Source organism: Meleagris gallopavo, chromosome 8 (assembly GCF_000146605.3).
Source record: "Meleagris gallopavo isolate NT-WF06-2002-E0010 breed Aviagen turkey brand Nicholas breeding stock chromosome 8, Turkey_5.1, whole genome shotgun sequence".
NCBI classification, from domain to species: domain Eukaryota; kingdom Metazoa; phylum Chordata; class Aves; order Galliformes; family Phasianidae; genus Meleagris; species Meleagris gallopavo.
The window spans coordinates 10,843,830-10,862,093 of record NC_015018.2 but is presented as its reverse complement, the minus strand read 5'-3'; the positions used below and the strand labels follow the sequence as shown (position 1 = coordinate 10,862,093).

Genomic DNA, 18,264 nt, shown 5'->3' with positions numbered 1-18,264 from the left:
ACTCTGTTTTCCTGCAAAATCTCCACTTGCTCATAAAACTGCTGAGCTGTCATGAGGAGAAATGGAAGTTTGGGAAAAAAAGAGTGAAATAAACCCAGAAAATGGAGAAAAGCTCTGTGGTTAGGAGACCCGTGCTTGCTCCTGGGAGCAATGTGTCTGAACATGCTGTGTTCATCAGGTCTTGCTTCAGCAGGAAATTCAGAAATTAAATTTGGGCTCAGAAGTGTGGGCCCTTTTCTGCTTCCAAGTGGTTCCTGTGAGTGTTGAGGGCAGCATTATGTTGGTCAAATTGTTGGAGAGGAGATCCTGAGCTTGGCTCTGGAGCTGTTCTCCTTCTGCTAGGTCTGTCAGTGATGGCATCACAGCCAGGAATCTATGATATTTCCAAAATCTGTGATATCACAATGGGTGTCTGTGGGTGCAGTCATGACAGATGAAATACTAAGGGTCCCCATAAGCAGAGTGAAAACTTGACAGTAGAAAACAGGTGAAGTTGGGGTCTTCTCTAGGAGACAGCGTCACTCCTGGCCTGGGGATTTGGCAGCCAGCAGGGTTAATGCTGCGTGTGCCTCAAGCATTACTATTGTGGGATTGAGCTGAGATTAATCCAGCCAGAAATGATGGAGGTAGATTTTGGAGAGGCCTGGTGAGAAGGATCTGTTGAAGGTAGAGGTGCCCTGTGTGAAGAGTGGTGAGTGAGGAACCCTACCGGATAGTCCATTTGTATCTGCTGCCTCTTGACAAAAGCTGCTAACAATGCAGGTCGTTACATAGTTATAAGGCACACAGTGTGGTTATTTTAATGTTTCCCCCCGTCTCGCTCACTGGATAGATCTCAGCCCTTCTTCAGGCCCATCCACTGCTGATGAGCTGCCCAGCATCTCTGTTCTGGCAGGAAGGTTTTTCCTGTAATGGTGGATCAGCAGTGAATGCCTCTGTTAGCAAGCTGGAGTGTAATTTGAGATGTTTTCTACTTCTTGCTAATCTAGGCTGAATTTCAGCTTCTGGCCCCTGAATCCCACGATTTCTCCCTTGCATTGGGGTAGCCTTAAGGGTGCTTTTAAGCTCCCAAGCCAAAGATCAGCAGAAGCTGTCCATAAGATATATTCTTCTCCAAGGGGTGAGCTGTGTGTTTTTTTCAGGTTTGCTTGCCAAACCTTTTACTAGTTTCCATGAAAACAAACTGCAGTTTTCATAAACATAAACTACCATCTGGCCCCAAAACGTTGGTGGGTGTTCTTATCTCCCGTTGGCGGGATTTGCAAACTGTCAGGAAAAATCCTAGCAAGGTGAAAATGGGTGGTTTTGGCTTGATTTCACTGAGCTTCTGCTCAAGTGCTGATTGCTGTCTCTATGGTAAGGTTTCTGCTGCCGACTCAGCTGCCTTGACTTTGCTGGCTAGCGTTCCAAGAAGCTTTTTCCTAGGATGGTTTGTTAGGAGCTCGATCCCTTCCTCTGAAAACAATGGTCCTGTGTAACTGTGACTCAGTGTTGGGCATGACCCTGGCAATATCTACCCATAGCTCTTGGACTGGTGTCCCAGAAGCATGGCATGAGAGCGGAACCAGCATGGGACTGGGATGCCCTGGCCGCCCCTTAGCACAAACCCAGTTCCATCATCCTAAACCAAGGCAGCACGCTTGCCTCCAGTGTCACTTAACGAAGCCATTATCACTCCTATTAAATATTTAGTGTGACATGTGGTGTTATCCTACCTGCGAGAAGCTGAGCAATGCAGACGGGGAAGGGCAAAGCTGAGCAGATGGGATGGGGATGATTCAGAGCGTGGTGTTATGTCCCAGAGCGCTAGCCAAGGAGCTGCTTAAACCAAATCAGTTAGTAATGGGAAAGTACGTAATTAGATGCTTTAAAGATCACAGTTGCCCTGTGTGAGGTTTGGCATGATCTCTACAGGCTGTTTTTAGTGACTCAGGTCTTGGATGAATCCTCTGGAAGGATTTCTGAGTTGGGAGAGTGGAGGGAATGTCTCTGAGTTGATGGGATGAACATGCGAGCTTTTTGTGTGCTGGAGAATAAGGGCATAAAGGTGAGCAGTAGCACAGGTGCCTTTAGATCCTGTGTTCACAGAAGCTAATCTGAAGATGCAAGTTTGAAAACAGGAAATAGAAGGGAATACACGTCCATAAATTTGCCTGGCAATCAAAATACTCCAGAGGGTCTTTGTATTCTCTTTGGCTTTTGCAAGTGCCATCACAGCATTGCTATGACTTGGATAAGTGCTTAGCTGGCGTAGAGGTGGGGGCTTGGTTTTGAAGAGCTGCATACTTCTTAGTATTTTTGTGATGAAGAAAGGATGTGAGGGTTTTTTATTTATTTATGTAGGTATGATACGTAATAATGTGATCAGGGGGAATGGCCTCAAGTTGTGCCAGGGAAAGTTCAGGTTATTAAACAAACATTTTATGCTCAGAAAGAGTGGTGATGCGATGCGTTGGACAGGCTGCCCAAGGAGGTGGTTGAGTCACAATCCCTGGAGGTGTTCAAGAAACGTATAGGTGTTGTACTAAGGGACATGGTTTAGTGAGGAAATACTGGTGATAGATGGACAGTTGGACTAGATGATCTCAGAAGTCTTTTCCAACCTTGGTGATTCTATGATTCTCTTGTCAAACCTGCTGATAAAAGTCACATTAGAAATATCTCTCCAAACTGATGTCAATTCTAAAATGTTTTCTCCCTGGGTACACAGATTCAGGCTCTTGATGAGACATTTTCCAAGGTAAAGCCGTCAGAAAAATAACAAACCTTGACATTGCCCAGTGGGCTAGGAATGGCTTGGGAAACTATTTGAGTGCCTAAAGGGCTCTAGGAGGAGAACTTCAATTGGTCTTTCATCTCTGCTGAGGCTTCGCTCCGTAACCAGTGTTAAAAATTGACTTGTAGCTAAGAAAGGGAGGAAACTGGCTGGACACGTTTTACAGAGCTTTTGCTTGCAGAAAGTGCTTATTCATAGGGCATTCATCTGGGCTATGAGAGATCGTGTTCGAGACCTCTGACTGAGAGAGAGCTGGGATTAATTAAATATGCACGGGGCCAGAGAGAATCAAGCAGAGCAAACACGTGAAATCCTTCACCTTTCAGGGGAGCGCTCACAACCTGCAGATTGTGTTTCTTGTGTCGGTGTGCATTTCCTCTGGCTCTCAGAAGAATCAAACACTAAATTAAAAGGTCTTGGAAGAGAAATCCCCAAATCTCACAACTCCCACAATCCTTGTTTTCAGGCTAGTTCTAACTCCTAGCACAGGATATTGACTACCAGGGTAGGGGCAATTCTGGGAATCTTTAGGGCTCTCTTGGATGCTGGACTTGGAATCTATATTTAGACATGGCTTAGAATCTGCCAGCATTTCAAAATTGATCAGAAAAGAGACATCAACAGGCACAAGAAGTGAATCCCTCTTTGTGCTTGTATTTATTCTGTTGCTACAGTATTCCTTAAGGTGCTCCCCCTCAGCAGTATCTGCTCTTCCACCTCAAATTCTGACAACCTCCACCAGTCCCATCTGTGGCTGACCTCTGTGCCCCCACCACTCCATTAGGAATTGCTTGCCAAAGAGGTGTTCTGTGTGAGCATGGTTTCAAATCGTTGCAGCTAAGTGACAAAAAGGGAAGAAGTGTCAGTCTGTCCTTCCTCCTCAGGTACTTCTACTCTGAATGCCTCTTTCCTTTGCAGCTCTTTGCTGCATCTCTGAGACAAACCAGGAGCACTCTTCTATTTAATAATAGGGGAAACTCGAGTGATTTCAGTCACTCTTTCCTACTCAGGGTCTCTGGATGACTGCAGTTCCAGCTCTCCTTCCCCTCCACTTTTGCCCCCCCCCAAAAAAATCCAAGAACAGCAGATTTGTGGGCTGGCAATTAATAAGGAAATCCTATTATTCAGAAAATATGTAAATGCTGTTAGGCTATGAGCTTGGCTACCATCTAGCAATAAAGAAAGTTATCCAAGGTTGTATTTTACACTTCTTGGCAATGTAAAACAAAACATTGTCCATCTCTTTCAACTGCTTTTGGCTGAAAATGGAGAAATATATGTTTTCCAGAGGCTGGACTATAGCATCTCTTTAGCTCTGCTCTGAAAAGGATGAGGCTGCACTTACCTGGGGAAGGATGTGATTGTACCTGAACAGGTCAATGTGTTGTTTTTTGGTTTTTTTTTCCTTCTCGATGAAATCCATCAAACCTCCACTTATTGAGATCTGTTTGAATGACCATCATTGCTTCTGATGGCTGATTCTTGATGGTACTCCAGCTGTTGCAGGGAGAGTGGTGCTGGAAGGAGAAATGAGCTGCTGATGTCTACCTGCAACAAGGAGTTGTCTCAAGGGGCTGAGGAAAGGAATTGAAAAACCCAAAGCTCTTTCTTGTTTTGCTCCACTCCGCATACAGGGAAAAATTCTCTCCCCTTCAGTGAAAGCCATTAAAGAGAAAGAGGGAAAGAGCAAAGAGAAAAAGGAAGGGAGGAAACCCATTACAAGTCTTTGAATCCAGAGGTCTTTTAAGTCTCCTAAACTGAATGTAGGTTGTCAGCAGAGAAGAAAAGCCAATGCTGATAGAGCAGGTACCAGTAAAACCTGCTGTGCTTATAATGAATCCTGACCAGGCAGTTTTGGAGGGGTGGGAAAGGAAAACCCCCCAGTTCCTGGAGCTTGCCTTGTGGCATGGTTTTGACCTGACCCAAGTTGTGCGTCTTTTGCAAAGAGGGCTTAGAGGCATCTTGTTGGCTCCTTGCTGGGAGCTGAGGCATAATAGGGCTGCGTAGAGGCTGGGGCTTCAGAGGCTTTGAAATACCAGCATGTTTGCCCTCTCAGTGCTAGCAGCAAGCTTTGTGCTGGCTATTGGAGCATGGCAGGGGAGGCCAGCTGCAAGGACATAGAACTGGGCCCACCGCTGAGGCACTCTCCTGTTCCTGCATTGGGGCTGGTGCTGGAAAAAGGTGGGAAGTTTTTCATGTACTTGTGTGTCCTGAAGATTTCTGTAAAGCCCTTCTGAGCTCAGTCTCAGTGGGTCCCTGGGTTGTCTGGCTTAGCAGTATCCTTGCACCTGGTGCCATGTAAATATGCTGTTGTAAGTCTTTATTTATAGAATTACTGAAATTGGAAAGACCACTAAAATTATCTAGTCCAACTGTGAACACATGCCCATGATTGCTCTAGACCATGTCCTTCAGTGCTGCATCTCTGCTTTTCTTCAGCACCTGTGGGGACAGTGACTCTCCCACTTCCTTGGGCAATCTATGCGGCTGCACCACTGCTCTTTCCAACCTGAACCTCCCTTGCCACAACTTAAGGCTATTACTTCTTGTCCTACTGCTGTGACCCGGGAGCAGAGGCCGACCCTTACCTCAGTACCACATCCTTTCGGGAGTTGTACAGAGCAACAAGGTTTCCACTGCAGCTCCTCTTCTTTAGACTGAGCCATCTCAGTTCCATCAGCTACTCCCCTTGAGACTTGTGCTCCAGCCTTGTTGTGGCCAAAGTGCAGGACCTGGCACTTGGTCTTGTTGAACTTCATCCCATTGGGCCTCAGCCTGGCGATCCAGCCAGTCCAGATCTCTCTGTAGGCCCTTCCTATCCCCAGGCAGATTGACATTTCCTCCCAGCTTGGTGTCATCTGCAAACTTACTGAGGATACACTCAATCCCCTTGTCCAGATCATCAGTGAAGATATCGAGCAGGACAGGTCCCAGTACTGATCCCTGGGGAGCGCCACCAGTGACCAGTCACCAGATGGGCTTCACCACCACTCTCTGGGCCTGGCCCTACAACCAGCTCTTTACCCAACAAAGAGTGTACGTTTCCAGGCCATGGGATCCTATCCAGCTCTGAGCAGATGTGTTCTCTTCATCCAATTTCCTTCACCCATGGCCTCGGGAGACTGGTCTCACTGCTGCTGGCTGGGAAAGCAAATATTCCTGCTCACGCTGCTACTTTGCTTCCAAAGTTACCTTCAGCAACTGCAGAGCTAACTCTTCCTTTCATGATAGAGGAAAGAAGGAGGAAAGATGGGCAAGTAAGGATGACAACAATGTGAATTAGCAGTCCACACAGCCAAGAGATATATGTAGTAACCTCTTTTATGTCTTATTCTCGCCCAGGGATACCTTTGTCTTGTGCAGCACGGAGGGATTTTTAATCTTCTTCACAAAGACAATCTTTGCAGGAGGGGGAAACAATCAGCTTTTATGGGGCTGTTAGTTCCTTTATTTATTTGCAAATTCTCAGCAACAGTCAAACTTGAGCAAGGGATTTAAAAAAAAATAAAAAAAATAGAAACGGCAATCCAGAGAAGGTGAACAGGAGGGATGAGTATTTTGCTTCTTACTGTATTCCACGGAATAAGAAATGGATGTCTTACACATATATAAATAATAGCCATCTATAACCTACCAGCATTGAGATGTAAATGAGGTAACAGTGGGAATTTTATCTCATTCAGCATGAAAAATGAGTCTCCAGTTACAGGGAGTTTAAAGGCATGCCTTTGAAGCTGAAGGTACAACCCTTTGCTGAAGCATGGAGCAGCAGGGGAGGAAGGCAGGTGCTCTGCAATGGGGTCCCCAGCATGTGATAGCGAGAGCCCAGGAATTCTTCCACCAAATAGGTGGATGGGGCAAGAGGAGTGGTCCGTGTGCATTACTCTGGTTGAAGCACAGAAAAATCCATCTCAATATCCTTCCCTCTAAGTTGTCCCTATGAAGCAACTCTATGGTAGAACTTGATATTGCCCTGCATGAAGGGACCTGCTGCAAACACTGGTGGTCTCCAGGCACTGAGAAACTTCTCTTGTTGTTGGGAATATAAGAGAGAGTTTTGTATCCGCCTGTTTCTCCAGTTCTTCATCAAAAGGTGAGCATATAAAGGACTCCCAGCATACAGGAATCATCTCTCTCCATAAACGTTTTCAGTCCTGGCATACCAATCACTCAAGCAAGCTCCAGAGATCTTATTAACAATTCCAGGGGAGATCTTATTGAAATGGCACTGTCAAGTTCGTTAGGACCGGCCTGTCTTCATCTGCCAATGAGTCGCCTCTTGATGCTAATTGCTTTAAAAAAAAAAAAAGGCAACACCTCAAATTCACGGCATCTTCTGGTAAAACAAAAGCTTTGGTTGTTATTGTTTGTTAATTTTAGAAGCCCAGGTCACCAAGGTTAAGCTCAAATAGTTATAAGTGGAGAAATCAGGATAACAATGATGAAAATCAGCCTTAGTCTTGCTCCCTCTGAGTGCTCGCTGCAGACAGATGGAAACTAGGGGTAAGCTTGCAACAGAACAAGATTCCACTTGTTTTGCAAGAGGCTTTTGTTCACAGCAGTGCAACTGGAAGGTCTCTTTGGAAAAACCATGTAATGCAATTGGAAATACAGTGTTCATGAAAGTCTCCAATGCATCCGTTCCTGCAAAAAAATTACATGATGTTTCACTCATTCAAACCCAGAAAAGCAGTTAGGCCTTGGAGCTCAGTTTGCATTCGGTTATCCTACAAATAGTATATAGGCACAAAGAAAAGGGATATTTCCTGAAGCACAGAGTTTTGTGGTTTTTCAGCCAGTGAACAAAAAGGAAGACCGATAGAAACATCTGTTTGTTCCTGCATGTGCCCCAGGAGTCAGGGTAGAATTCATCCCCTGTATACTTAGCCCTAAAGTTTGGCCTTGTCTGCAAAATACAGGCGTGGGACTGGATAGATAGATGCTCTAATCTTCGTGCATCATAAACTTGGAGTACATAGATTCATCACTGTGTGCCTCAGCTGTACAGGAGAGAATAACAGTGTTGTGTTTTTTTTTTTTATCTTGCTACCTCTCTGCTTCACCTCTCCGTGCTACTGGCCCTTCTTTGGAGAAGTCTTTCCCTGGTGCTTGTAGTTTGCTCACCATTAAGGCTGTTGGCTTTTTTTTTGTTTTTTGTTTCAAAGTGCCACTGCAGTAAATGGTCATTATAAAGCTATAAATAGCTCAGAATACTCCAATTAGGAAATGGTACTTAATTGCATGAACAACTAGAGGAAAGAGTTGGCTGCTTCTGCAGTTCCTGATGAAGAGACATTTGAACTTAGCGAAAGGCACACTTAGGTCATTTGAGCATCTGGATAGCAGACAAGCTAAATGTCTTTTCCCTAGGTCAAGAGCATGTCTGGGGCCTCTTAGCAGTCAGGTAAATAGGCGGTCATGGAAAGAAAGCAGAAGAGTGAGGTTCAAACCGTGCATCAGATCTGGTAGCAGAGCCTGATGTCAGACATGACATTTGGCTGCGGCTGAATGACGTGCCCTCTGCTTCACCCAGCCTGCCCTTGGGCTTACTGGGATCACCCCTGTCGCTCCCACTTCTAGTCATCTAATGAAGGAAGACATCTTGCCTGCCATTTCATGCTTGAGTCATCTTTCTGAGCACGTGATGGGTACCTTGCAGCCCTTCAGTCCCTCCATCAAATTGCTTTTCGTTATCCACCTTAGCTCACCTCTTCCTTCTACTCCTCTGTAACTCTTGGCTGAGATATATCAGCTCTTTCAGTCTTGAACACCAGCCATATTTTCTAGGTGCAGAATGTATCACATGGGTGAGGATGTGCCTTTGCGGCATCCACGTACCTGCTTTATTTGGCACCTGGAAACACGAGGTCCAAAGAGAAAATCAATGTGAACACGGAGCAGCCCCTGCTTGTCCCAGAGTGTCCCTAGAGCTTTGCAGAAATGATATGTGCTGCTGGTACCAGCTGCAGGAGCAGAATGAGGCACAGACCAGGTGACTTTAAACAGTTGGGAAGAGCTTGCATGGAAGTAGAGCCCAGCGTGGGTCCGTTGACTACGGCACTTTGTTGGCATCAACAGCATCACAAAAAGCAGAGTACAAACACTACATGGAAAAGAGCACTCAACAGTGTCCTTTTCACATTGCTCGCACAACGGCCTTCCTTTCCAATGTCTTTGTAGCAATTTGCATGCTATTACCCACAATGCCTTCAGCTGTAATGCTATTACATCTTGGCAGTCTCTCTAACCTAATGAAGAGAAACGCTGCAGTCTTCCTTATCTACTCTTTGCCAAAAACCCCAACAATTCTTTGGAGGAGGGTGACGGTGGTGAATCATCTGCTTTTTTTTCCCCCCCTCTACTTTCTTACTCAGTTCTGAAGGAGGAAAATGAGAGTATGGTTACTTTCAGATAGGATGGGCCACAATGCTGGCTGCTGCATGGAAACCACACTGCATGTGTTGTTCACCCCACCTTCCACAGCTCATTCCCTTTCCCTTTTGCAGCATTTCCACCACCTACCTCTCCTGCTACTTCCCCCATCCATTTATTGCAAAATAGTGTCTTTTTTTTTTCAACATCTTGTTGACTTATACTTCAGAGTATTGCTACAAGCTTCCAGGAGATGGTTTAAGAGCAGTCTTCTTCTGGGTCTATACTGCTCTTCAGGCTTCCTCTCTCTCTCTTTCAGGAGGAAATATTCGCTGAGTGATGTAATGAGATATTCTGAGCTTTGGATGTCATTTCTGCTGGGGCTGGTGCCGCAGACGTGGTGTTGCAGGCTGTGAGTGTGCCAGCCGGCTGCCTGCTCCCTGGCAAGGAGCCTGTTGCTTGGAGGCTGCAGACTGGGCTTCCTGCCCCCACTGGGACCTGGGGACTTGGTCCTATTGGAGGGCACGGCAATGCAAAAGGGGCTTCCCTACGGGTAGGCAGCAGGGCGAGCCAGGGGTAGAGCTGAATGCATAGGAGCAGGATATGGCAACGTGCTGCCCCCAGACAGCGCAGCGGGTGTTGGAGAAGTAACTGAGTTCTCTCCAAAAACTACTTCTCCTGCTCCCTGGCTTATTAATTAACCTCTGTTAATTAAGCCGCAGGTCTCATTGCTAGAAGGTAGGAGCATGTTCAGGAGCTTAGCGGGATTAAACGTTACGAGATGTTCTCAGATAATAAGGAATGGCTCTGCGCTCAGAGATGAGCTTGGTGGCTGGCCTACGGACTGGAGCTGGAAAGTGTGGGGAAAAAGTTTTTATTCGTGAGCAGTGCCCTGCTCAGTGGAGAGACTAAAAGCAGAGGAGATGCTGTGGTGGTTCTCACAGCAGCTTGGTGTGGGGTGTGGATCTTCCTCCTCCTGCTCCTTGTGTGTGGTGATCCTGGAGGAGGGAGACAAAGGCAGCCGGGAAGCATGCTGGATTATAAAGTGAGCAAACATAATATTTACATCAATACAGCTCCTGTGTTTGACTAGAAGCTAAACAATTTAAGGGAAGATTGATTTATACGCCAAAGGGTAAACCAGGTCAGGGTTATGAAAAGAGGCTTTAAATACCATTCACAAAAGCAACAGAGCAAATCCCCCCACTGCTCTTTAAGCACTGGAAATGTCACAAAGAGATCCCTGGAGCTGGGGGCTGCTGCCACGTGCATGTGGTGCTGTGAAGATGTCCTCTCCCAGGTCTCCATCTGTTATATCCTGAGGAAGTGGGAGTGTGACCCAAGTCCTGGCCAGAGATAGTCTCTAGGTTGTTTTTTTTTTTTAATTATTTTTATTTATTTATTTATTTTAGCTTAGGAGTAGAAATCCAAACATTGCCTATAAAACAAAAAAGGCAAAGTGGATTTACAGACAAAGCATCATGAGAAAAACTCAAGTGCTTCCCTCTCCCCCCAGTCCAGGTTCTAATGCAAGAATTCAAAGCAGCTGCATTTTTGTGCTGGAAGATGTTCCTTTGCATTTTAGGAATGGTTTCCTTTCCTGCAGGAATCTCGGGAGCAGTGTGGCATCCTGCTCCCATGGGTTAGATGGGCTGTGCACAAAGCAGGGTGCTTGGGGAGCACTGTGTGCTTGGGGATGGAGTGATGCTGCAGAGGGGAAAATGGTTTAATGGTAATTCCTTGCAAAAAGGGCCCTGAGTCATGCAACTAATGGCCTTGAGCGTGTTATACTCTTTTTCCCATGAGCAGGCTGTGACTTTTTCCTCCCCAAATGAACCATGACAAGCCCCTATCCAAACAGTATTAATAGTAGTAATAACCGTAATTATCCGAGCAGTAATATTAATCATAAAACACTTTTTTTTTTCTTCTTTTTTTTCTTCTTTAATTTGCCACCCTCAAGAGCATGCAGCAGCCTGCATAGCTGGTCTGGGTGCTCGGTGCCTGCAGGCATGGAGCTCTCCGGCGGCAGAGCTTTGTTGCTTTGCTGTGATGGATCCCTTTGCTTTCAGTGCTGAAGGATGCTCAGCAGGTCCAGCTTTGTTGCATGGGTGCCGAGCGTTGTCAGGAGCAAGTTAATTCCTCCCGTATGTTCTTGAGTCTGGCCCACGCTAGAGTCATCTGTAGCCCCAGGTGCTTGTCTGCTTTGGTTGCCCTTTTCGTGCCCAAATCTTGCTCTATGCAGAGGGGATAAGACAAGACACATGGACGATGCCTGATGAGGCACATCCAACACAAAAGGGCAGCTTGATGTGCAGCCTCCTGGATTAATGTTCTGCTGCTCCAGAGGGATTTTCCTTAAATTTTCCCATTTCTTAGGGCAGGAGAGTGTAGGAGAGGGAGGGTTAAGGGCAGATTCAGGGAACTGGATAATTTCTCTTTTAACTGATGCTTTTTATCCCCTTGATTTTGTACTGGCAGAGCTGTCATGACATGGCTTGTTACTGGAAGATGAGAGCCAGGCAGACTCTGAAAGGTATGTTTGGTGTTGCAGCCCTGCTGGTGTTCATCCAGACAAGTGAGTTTTGATTGCTGGGTTACAGGCTGCAGCTCCTCCTCTGAATGTCATGAAGTTGCACCAAGGGAGGGTCAAATTGGGTGTTAGCAAAACGTTCTCTGAAGTAATAGCAAGGCATTGGCGCAGGCTGCCCAGGGATGTGAGGGAGTCACCGTCCATGGTGGTGCTCCAGAGCCACGGAGATGTGGCACTGGGGAGGGGACTTGGGCAGTGGGCGAGTGTGGTTGGGCTGGGTGAACTTTTCCAACTGGAATTGATTCTATGAAAGATGTACACAAGAGGGATATCCAGCAGAGGAGCTCAAATGGAAAAGCCATTAGGAAAATTGCAAGTTTGTAGTGCTGGCTTTGGGGGAAAAAAGTGTTCCCTGGGGTCTTCACTGTCCTTGTCCTTATACCACGTAAGCTGCTTGGCACTGCAGCAATTAATCACTTAGTAAATATCTTCTGTTTTATTACATAAGCAATAAGCACTTTGTCAGAAATTACATAAGTTATAATCCAATTAAACAATAATTACATAGTAATGACTTTGTAACTACAGGATTAATTAACTTTTATTGCCCTGTAAATTAACCATGGTATTGATACGGTGTTGAAGGCAGGCAGCTGGCTCTGGTGATGGAAGGAGAAGGAAGGGGGGTCCCAAAAACTTGGGGGGAACCCACCTGAGGACCAGGTCTGAATTATTGGGATGGAGCGAGCGGAAGCACTGGTGGTCAGCAGAGGCTGGGAAGCCAGCTGCATGCTGGGAGAGCTTCTGCACACCTACACATTGGTGTTCATCTCAACCAAGATTGCTTATATGTTGCAGGTGCTAAAGAGATTGGAGCTGAGGCCAAGGTCCTCCAAGGTACTCTGATACCTATCATAACTTTGAATGGGAGGATCTGTGCTCAATATTGGGAAATCACCTTCCTAGAGGGGATTTCTCAGCTGACGATGGCATTTCCAGGGGTACCAGTGAGTAGTGTGGGGATGTTGCTCATTCCCTATGGGCAGGGAAGGGAAGGAGTGGCCCTGGAGGTGCTGGAGAATTGGAGAGGTGTGTGGGCTGTTAGGAGCAGGGTTTGGCCCCAGCTGCCTGTGAGCAGCCTCCCAGGAGCCAAAGGCAACCAGAAACCGACCAGAGCCGTCTACCTTAGGTTGGGCAAAGAGATAAATCCTGCCTACTGCTTGCAGCGGGAATTTTGGCAAGCAGGGCCACAGTGACCACATGTGAGTGAAGGTGTTAACTCATGCTGTGACTTGTGTCTGAGACAGTGGAGATGTTTTGGGTGAGATAAGAGGCCATTCTTAACAAGCTTAAGCAAGGAGTCAACCTGAGTCTTTTAGAATTGCTAACAATGGTGTCAAGCTGGCACTATTGCTCAGGTGTTTTACAAATGTTGTCTTTACATCAGGCATGCTTGGAAACTAGAAAACCAGTGCAGCCTCTTGTGTTCTTGCATAACCGGTCTAGTGATGCAGATAGGGAAATATAACAAAATAATTATCCTTTTGATCTGGTGTAATCTCTAAATCTCCTCCCCTGCTTCTGAACCCTGTTGAAGTGTCTCTCTGATCCCTCCCAGTTTTGTAGCTCTCTGGCAGGCTCCCACTTTGCCACGTGGCTGCTCTGAGCTCTACGATTATGCAGGTTGCACAAAGAATCATTACTTGGCCGTGTGCTGTCCTACTTTAGTCAGAACTTTTTTTTTTTTTTTGCTTGGTGTGGACATATTGATATTGCAAAGACTGCAGTTAATGTGCGTGAGAAAACACTTGTGCATTTGGGAAATGGCTCCATTGGGCTCAGCATTCCTCTTGGCAGAGCTGAAGGGTGTCTGCTGACTTTGGGTTGCAACAGATAAAAGGATTACAGAGCTGAGAGGTGTCAGGATCCCTATCCAAAGCCCCCTATTCCCAGTGCAGGCTGTTTTGGGGGCATTTCCAGCCTGGGTTTTGGAAGCAAAGTGCTAGTGGAGGATAGACACTGGTAGTGCTCCACCCCAGCTTGGTTTAAAGCAGGATCTTCTGGAGCAGGTTTGGGCACCCAAATAAAGGACAATAGTCTTAATCCATCAAAAGAAGAGTTAAGAATATTCTTTTTCTAAAAACAGACACTAGAGGAGATAGAAATAAGTTGGAGGTGAAAGCCAAGGATGGGAGTGCCATCCATCATGTTTGTTTTTGCCTGATGGGACTTTCTGCATTTCCTCCAGCCTGTGCACGCACTGTCACTGCTTGGCCATGCGTTTCATCAGTGTCCCCTCCTCCTGTCTGCTGGGGTCACCAGTCCTTCTTCTCTGGCTTGCTGTGGACTGATGGCTGCTCCATTGGGCTGCCATTACAAAGAGAAAAACTAAAACTGAAGCGGTTGTTGTGGCAGCTTTCTGTTTCTCTCTGAGAGCTACAGCTTATTCAAGAGGATGCAGTGATGTACAGCAGCTGTTCTCCTATCTCCAATTTAATGGGGGTTCCCAGTGTTTCCCCTTGTTTCAGGGCATCCTCAGCTGCAGAAGCAAACCTCACCAGACTGTGGCACATGTGGCTGAGCTTTTTAAAGAGATGGGGAGGAAGGAGAGGTAATTAATCACTAAAGATACTTTGCTCATTCATTTTAACAACTGAAGTTTGACTTAAATTATTAATGCTGCAGCTTCGTAATGCACTAGGAAATGCACTGCGACAGATGTCATCAAGAGTGAAGTCTGGGTAACATGAAACCACACTCCAGCCCTATAAAACTTGTGTTGCAGCAGAGAGAGGACGGCTCTTTTTCAACAAATTAATAATGTGTTCTGATCAGCACAAAACAGATTAGCGAGGTTCTTCTCTATGTGATTTGTTTCATCAATAGAAAGTTAATTAACAGTCCTCTGCCTTCTGACTCTCATTTATACAACAACGTGCCAGCATTGCACAGACCTTAATCTTAGATTATGAATTTGCTCATTTTCTTTAATTTTAGCCATGGATATCTATCCTATGTGAGCTGGAAGTGAGGTGGTGTTTTCATAGGAGACAAGCTCATTTTGGTAATACTCCAAGTTGACTTATTTCGAGGAAATATGCTATTGGTTAGAGCTTTGGGGCTCTCTCTTCTGACATGAAATTATGACCCATTGTTTAAAAAACAAATGAACACCAAAAAGTTATTAAAATGGTATACGGTGTATTTAGGATGTGCTACAGGCAGGCAGACGTGGTGAGGATAGATGGTGCAATATGACATGTGGGATGGGGAGGCTTTAAGGCACCTCTAATCAGAGAACAAGCCTTGATAAAACCTTGTTGCACCCTTACTGAGACTCCAACCCTAAGGTGCAGTTGTTTGATCTGAGGTGGAGCGCTGTGTAGTTTGCTGAAGTCAGATCAAGGCAGTGTCCCATTCAGTCGTATTTTTGTGCTGAATCAAATCTTTGGGTGGCCGCTGCAGAGGGATTTCACCCTGAGGATTTTCTAGCTTTGCCTAAGGCAAAATGTATGCATGGGATGGGGGAAAAAGGAAGGGGAATTGTGGTTCTGGGGATTGGGCACCCCAGGATATATTTCCCTGCTCCAGAAAGACCCCACTGCTCAATGGAAAACCCCTACACATAAAATGTGACAGTATGTATAGTCACCCTTACCTTTAGCTGAAGTTTCTCTTTCTTAAATCACCAAGTAGTTTATTTTCCTGTATTTGCATCTATTTTCCCATCATTAGCATGCTTGCTACATTAAAGCTTTGGCAGAGCTGCCCCATCCCACAAAAACTGGCTGTGAGTATCGGGGCTGTCAGGTTGGACACGTGGCGGCAGCAAACTTGCCCAAAATGCCTAGGCTCAGTGTCGGGGCAACACCCAAATTCCTTGCTGAGTCGTGTCTTGACGTGAGAGGAGAGAAAGTTCTGCTCCGCCAAACCTGGCCTTGGCATCCCATCTCCTATGCTTGGAAAAACCACAAGGAAAATAGTCTTGAGCCCCAAGACGCTGCCCAAATGAAGAGTGAGAATGGAGTTCTTTGATCTTCCTCTCTCCTGCCCCCGCCCTGTGTAATTAAAGGGAGCAAAGAACCAGCCCCTAATTAAAAGGAGGGAGGGGAGAACGTGGGATGCGGTGGCCTGCGGTGGGGGCACCTGATGTGTGTGGGCTGGGGGCAGCGTGGCAATGGCAACTGTGGGGTTCATCTGCGGTGTGAACTGTTCTGTTCTCGTGGTCTGCAGGTGGTCATAGAGCAGAAGATGCAGGGAGAACTCAGGGAAGGGGTGAAGAAAAGGATGGGACTGGAGTTGTCAGTGTATAATCGTCACCAGGAAAGTGGTGGCATCACCGTCCCTGGAGGTGTTCAAGAAATGTTTAGGTGTTGTACCTGAGGGACATAGTTCAGTTGGAAATATTGGTGATAGGTGAGTGGTTGGACTTGATGATCTTAGAGATCTTTTCCAACCTTGGTGATTCTATGATTTGCCTGCTGCCATCCCACCCTGCCCCAGGTGGTTCTGGAAGGATGAGGGAATGCCAGCTGATGCTGGAAAGCCCTTCCAAAACCACAGATCAAAGCTGTTTCCATGTAACCTCCGCATGCCTGGTGTGTAATTTATGTGTTCAGGGAGACGTATTTGGCCCCTCCATAGCCAGTGGCCCCCTCCCCAAGGAAGATGTTCCTGCCTCTATTGCTGTCTATATGGATCCTACTACCTCCTGAAGAGAGGTAGCCAGAGGAAATGCTCTGAAGTCTCTTAGGAAATTTTTTATTTTGGGTTTTCTCCCTGTTCACTGTGAGCTGTCCTTCATCTCCTGGCAACCCAGTGTGCTGAGAGTCTGACCTGACATCTGTGGGGTCAAAAAAGTTAAGAAAACAAAACTTAACAATAAAAATAAGCAGCTGGGGCCAGCAAAAGATCAGAGTGTCAGAGGAAGACAAGGAGAAAATGAGGATGCAGAGAGCTTTCCCACTGTCTGAGCGCTATTTGAATTGCCCCTGTCTCTGGGGAAGACACCACTTGCACCTATTCATTTTGAAAAATGGGTCCTGTTCCACCTGTCTTGCCATTACAAATCGAGGAGCGACAGGAGTCAAGGGAACGTTGACTTCCATCCAGGAGCAATGGACGAAGAGCAGCAGTGAGGAAGGGGAACGGCCCACCTACCTGCCTCCTTCACTGTAATTAACCCCAGTGCTAATGAAGTGCAACCAGACAGCTACCTTCCTATGATGGAAAGCTTGCAAGGAGCAGTGCTAGCTAATGAGGACATTAGAGGCTGATCTCTCGTTTGTCCTCATCATATTTTTTTAATATTAGGCTAATTCCACTGTAACGTAGATTAATTGGCACCTTTTTGCCTGCATATTCCTTGGATAGACAAAAATATTACTGTTCTTCTGAAATTTAGAACTAAATCTTGAAATTTGGTTCCCCATCCAAAACAAATAGTTTCCTTGGATTTGGAAGAGGGGCAGGGGAAGAGACAATATCTCCTCCAAAAGTCAGGAACAAGACCTGGTTGAAGGCTGAGTAGGAGGAAAAATGTGTTATTATTCACTGAGCAAATTTATCTCGATGGTTCTATTGCTGGGCAAATGCCATTCCCTACTTGCTTGGTGCAGTGGCAGGGTGATATGAAAAAAGGCCAAATATGGCAAGTAATGTGAAGAAAAAGCAGGAGTGTTGTTGGGTGTCTAGCCTTGCAGACTGACAGAGCCAAAAACCTGCTGTTTGTGTGAATGTCTTTGCTCATTTTCCTTCTGGGATGAATTTGGCAATTATTCCATTTCCACATCTAGAGCAGCCATAATGCAAGCCTGCCCATGCTGTCTTGTTGTGCTACAAGGAATAGGAAGGAAAAATTGCACGAATCCAGATGGTGGCTGCATCAAAATAGGGCAAAAGCTGAAAGAGGTGTACCAATGGGAAAAGCAGCCATGGCTCAGTGGAGAATGCAAGGGAAACCTCCAGTTAGAAGGGACTGGGTAGAAAAGCCAGTGTTGGAAACCATCGTGTTCTTCTAGAGATGGGTCAAGCCTTGCAGAGCTCTGGTCTGTTCAGTGCTGTGGGATAGCAGGGGCAAGATTCTGAAAAGAGCATTCTGAAATGTGCTTCAGGCTTTGTGGACCATGCTGCTGGTGGCACCCTCTAGGATCATGGACAGCTGGTTGGTTGTGTTGGCTGACCCCCATCTCCATTAGCTGGGGCTTGACATTGTGTTCATTCCTGACCTTCCCATGAGTAGCCACTGCCCCATCCTTGAGTCTGCAGTGACCCTAGTGGCTGGCTAGATGAGGAAACCCAACCATGAGGCTGCTTTGAATGTGAGCCTCATTGCCATAGGCAACATGGACAGGCCAAGAAGCTCATCCAGTTATTATGGTTCCCATCTCAGCCATTATGGTTCACATATGGATTAAATGCTTTCTGTGCACTGTCCCAGCCATGAGTTCTGCTGCAAGGAATACTTTCCACCCCAAGCACACAATTTCTAGGTGACATTTACTTTAATGAACAGGTATCTACAACCTTGGAAGTTCTTCATATTTCTCATTACAAGTATCCTAATCATCTCCCCAGGAAAAAA

At 46.1% G+C, this 18,264-nt stretch overlaps 1 long non-coding RNA gene across 1 annotated transcript; it reads left to right on the top strand.

The window, feature by feature from the left end:
• The first annotated feature begins 393 nt into the window (after window positions 1-393).
• On the top strand, window positions 394-14,741 carry LOC109368771. Its single transcript, XR_002117078.1, has 3 exons — window positions 394-487; window positions 11,630-11,684; window positions 14,367-14,741. It is a non-coding gene; the product is annotated as an uncharacterized LOC109368771 (long non-coding RNA).
• Window positions 14,742-18,264: the final 3,523 nt, after the last annotated feature.